Below are 5,037 nucleotides of genomic sequence, written 5' to 3' on the forward strand. Positions count from 1 at the left end.
CGGCGGGGCGCTCGGCTCCCCCCCGCCGGGGTGAGCAGCGGCCCCGTGCCAGGTGGGGCGCCCTGAAGGCGCTTTGCTGTTAAACCGCCCCCCATGGCCCTCCGCTGCCCTCACGGAGCCCCCCGGCCCGGGACGCGTCCCCCGGGCACGTCGGGGCCGCGGCACCGCCCGCCCTCCTGCGGCAGCCGCCGGGCAGCCCCGCCGGGCCCCGGGGAGCCAGGGGTTAACGCCGCCTGCTTGCACAAAGCACCTTCCTTTCGCATTGCATCAAAGTCCTTTAAAGCTGCTTCTCTCCTCCCCCCCCCCGCCGCTGGAAAGACGCTTTATCCAGGCATGCTAAGTAAACAGATCTTTGTTTTCGTCTTCCACCCACTGCCCTCTTTCTCCAGCCCGGAGCTGGAGGCTTGCCAAGCCGGCTGCAGCGATTGCTGCCTACACACACACACACACACACACACACACACACACACGGAAGAAGCAGGGTTTCTCGGGTGAGGCAATGCGCCTGCAATTGGCAGGAACAAGGCAGGAATTGTAATTGCACTTCATCATGTGATGGCTTATGAAAGAGGAAGTTCGGATGTTTTAGTCACGTACTCCTTTGCCCTCTTGCTCTAGCCTCCAGGTTCTCCAAAGGAAAAAATTACATATATTTATATATACTGGTGGAAAGCCAAGAAGCAGTGTGTTTGCACATTTCAGATCATGAGCAGAGCGCAAGTGCTAGCCGAGGCTGCAGGGGAAGAAGAAGAAAGCAAAGCTTTCAGCTGTGGCAGGCTTTTAACTGCAGGACAGAAAATGTGATCTGTATTTATTTTACTCTATTTCTAATGAAAACTAGATGGTTGGAAAAGTCAAAATGAGCACTATTACGTTTTTGCTGCATTTGCTGCCTTTGAATTCATGCTAGTGGATAAGGGAAAAAAAAACGTTATGGAGCTCAATGTCGAAAAGCTGATTTAAAAAAAATTGTGGCAGCGCTACATAGGAAATGTGGTTTACGTATCAAATCACATACACAAAAAAGTCCTCAAAGCTGCTGACTGTTACAGCACTAACTGCACAGGAATCAAACAGATAATGCATTTGTTTCTTGCATTTCTTGTTCCTTTTTTTTTTTTGGAAACAGAAACCAACCTTTAGTGCCTGATCTCTGCGCAACACCCCTTGCTATGACACACCAGCGCTATATATAGGAACAGCGAGCGCCGGAGGACACCTGATGGGGCACGGGGCTGTGCAGGGCCGGGGCGGTGCAAGTGCTGGCCATGGAGCACCATCCTGGCATGGATGGGCCGGATCCGGCCACTCGGTGCCCCCTGCCCCGCCAGAGCCCAGGGGCCACCCCGGCTACCAGCCCCCAGCCAGCACTGTGCCCTCACAGGGGCACTGCAGGGTGTCAGGGGCTGGTGCCTTGCCCCATGCCCAATGCCATGGACCCGGGGAGGAGAAGACAGCTCAGTGCAGGGCAGCTCTTTAAAATGTACTCTGTCCGCCAGCCCCCATGAGCACCACGGAGATCCCCTTCTCGCCCTGCGTTTTTGGTGTTTCTCACCCCGCCACACTGGGGTCTTGCTGTTTCTCCGCTCCCCCCTCCCTGCAGGCTCTCTTTTCCCTTCCCACCGTCCCTCCCTGCTCATGGGAGCAATTGCATGGAGTCCCTCGTCCTTCCTTTCCTTGCCAGGTTGTGTGCCAGCCTTCACTTCACCTGTGTACCCATTCCCGTGTGGCCCTGCCTCCCTTCTCCACCCAAACCCACTCTTCTCGCCTTTGCCGCTGGGCTCCTTCCATCTCCTTCCCGTGCCCTCTGCATTCCCGTTTTCCTCTGCTCAAGGATTCCCCCTTCCCTTCCCCTGTCAGAGATCGGCACCACTTCCTCCATGCTCTTAGTTACACTCTTCCGCCAGGTGCAAGAAGCTGTGCAGGGTATTAGCAAAATGGCCAGAGCTGGATGGAAAATACAGTTATGCTGGAAGGGGCCACCAACTACCCTTCTGCCATCTATAGCAAATTACAGAGCCTACTTTCCCCTTTCCCAGAATTGATAGGGGAGAGGCTGAGAATAGTCCTGGAAATTCTGGAATTGGTCAGAGGCGCCTGAGATTGGCCCAAAGAGTCGACTAAAGAAGTGCCATCGCCGCTGACAAGTTAGGCCACGCAAGCTTAACCTGCTAAAACCTGACATCAAATTACAGCCTTTGCCAATGCATGGCCGGGAGTCCCGTCATTACATATTTGTCATAATGTTTGTGGGGCCTCTGCTCAGAGGTGAGCTCAGGGAGGAAGCAAGGGGCTACACCTCCACGCCGCGGCACCTCCTGCTTTTGTGACCTTTCTGTCTTTTTCATTCTTACTGAAGACGGCAGGTTGCTCCTGAAAGGTGAATGAAATTAGGTTTCAATAGGCTTCCTGCCTAGGTGAGGATTATGTGCTATTTGCCAAACAGTTCAAAATCCCCTAAAGCAACTGCAGGATTTTGCTTGTAGACAGCTGCTCATTTTTGCCTGGCCAAGTGAGTTAGCAGTAGCCATTTTAGAAACACTAAAGATTTTGGTTTTCATTTAAAATGACCCATTCTTTTGAAGGGTGGGGAGTGGTGGCTTTTTACATATGGATTTTGAAATGTACAGTTCAAACATATACATACATATGATGTACTGCTTCTGTGTTGATGCTGGTTACAAAGCCAGCCTCACAGCACACTGTTCCAGAGAAAAAGAAAGATCTGGCAAGAGAGAGATGCCAGCCAGCTCGAAAATGTGTCAAACTCAGGGGAAATTGAACTCTCTAACCTAAGAACCAAGCCAGAGTGAAAGTTAAAAGCACCACACCGAAAGGCAGTAAATCTTCAAGAAGACAAAGCAGACTTGCTTTTCTTGTGCCACAAGGTTTTAAAAAAATATTTAAAATTATTATTATTTCAGAAAATAACATATAGGACAAATACATGCTTTAACCACCAGAATTATTTACTTCAGGAAGGTGAGCAGCATTATCCTTTCAGTGACCCCATCTAATAGTGTCTTTTTTAATGCCATAGGAAAAAAAAAAGATAATGATACAAAGGACACTAGAATCAGGAGCAGCCTGTTGACATAAATGGGCTTTGGCGTAGGCTTACGTTAAGCCACTGGTCCACTTACAAATACATATAACTTTATTCACACAAGCATCACTACGAATTTCAAGCCGTGTGCATGTATGTGCTTGCAGCACCAGAGCATGTTTCCCGGAAAGCTGCTGGCCAGCAACATCTCACCTGCGCCCGTGTCCCGCGCAGCCACGGCTCGCCGCAGAGCTGACTGATGGTGGCAGAAGCTAGCAGAGACACTGGCAGCAAAATACGCCCCAGAGAACAGAGGGAGGTCACCACACACCAGCTCCATTTGAGAGAAAACGTGTCAGAAGATTGAGAGAGACTCAGGCAGCATTTCAGCATCTGCATTTTGCTTTGCAAGGAGGCCTTTTATTAACTCCTCGAAGACAGCTGAGCTGAACTCCGCTTTCTGGTTTTAATTTCTTAGTAGCTGTGAGACACCATGTAAGCAGGAGCACTCGGAGAAGGGAAGCAACAGAAGGACACTGATAAACTAACATGTCATTAGTTCACAGATAAATCCTGAGATGTGAAATGCTACATCTGCTTTTATTTTGACATGATTTTCGTGCTAGAAATTTTAAGGCACATGTATGTGTGCTAGTTACCAGGGAATCACAAAGAGAGCAAGAGCCTGGATCCTGCAGCTTATGCTATATTGGTGGGCGCTATCCTAGGCAATTTGGAGCAAGAATTGCATGACTTTTTGGAGAAGGAAACAATTCTGTTTTTGACTGAGCAGTTGACTTTACCCCCCGCCTTTTCTAATAGCAGTCGAAAAAAAACAGCAAGGAAAAGATCGTGGAAATACTTGAGAAATTCAGAGGTTCCTACACTCTGAAGAGAAACAAAAACTTCAGAGAGATACTTCCAGATGCCAGATGAAAGGGCAATTGATGTGGAAAAGCTTCTGCCCGTTATCCCTGGAGAGGGTGGATAGGCATGTCGAGTTATCCCATTTGCACCGTGCCGTGGCGCTTTGCGGCACRGGCCACAATCAGCAATTGTTTGGGGCTATAGGGGAAGGGGTGGGAATGCGCCGGYTGGGGCTTCCCGGGGCACAGGGAGAGCAGGCGGCCGGGTGACCCCTTCCCAAAATAAACAGGAAGCCCTGGGAGCCGTGACCCCATGGCGACACCGCGCTGGCTCTGCTCGCTGCTCTCCGTGCACCAGTTCAAAAGGTTTCCCAGCGCCCCTCTGAAAACTGGACAAGGGCAAGGATTTCACAGGAAATGTTACAAAATGAGAGTAGAAACACAGGAACTAGGGCGATTATCTGGTGAAAAAATTACAGAGGTTTTTAAAACTCCTTCTGTTTGAGCCTCCAAGCAGTCGTACTCCACGTCTGCATTTTATCCTCTCAAGCCCACATCAACACAACACGCAAAGCACTGACTCACTGCAAAGAAAGGCCAGAGTTTTCCTTTTTACATACATTGAAAATCTGGTATGCCTGAGCAAAACAAGAACAGGACCCACGGGAAGCATGTGCCAAAGTATTTCTAAGGCTGCTTGGGGAACTGGGGCTCGGTAACACTTTCTGCAGGTTCTGGAGAGCTTGTGGCGAGGTGCTCACGGCTCACAAAAGCAGAAAGCGAGGCCCAGGCCTCCTCGAGGCCCTTGCCAGGACTGTTATAGCTGTTCCCAGCATGGGAGTTCCCGTATTACTGAAACTTCCCCCGGAAGCAGCAAACCGGCGTTAGCTGACAGCTCCAGCTGGCGAGTCACCTACCAAAGTGGCCAGAAGGGACAGCGGTCCCCAAAGGCTTCTCCGCGCTGGCCACCAGGCTCAGCCCCGCGTGCTGTGGCGCCCGGGATGGTGGGTTTGTGCCAAGGCCGAATGCAGAGCAATGGCATCTGAGGTGCAAAAACCTCCCTTTCGGCCCAGGGCTCCGCAGGGGCAGCAGCCCCCAGCAGAGGACGGGACGGACAGCTGGGAG

This window comes from Apteryx rowi, unplaced genomic scaffold, assembly GCF_003343035.1.
Source record: "Apteryx rowi isolate R43461 unplaced genomic scaffold, aptRow1 scaffold_193, whole genome shotgun sequence".
NCBI classification, from domain to species: domain Eukaryota; kingdom Metazoa; phylum Chordata; class Aves; order Apterygiformes; family Apterygidae; genus Apteryx; species Apteryx rowi.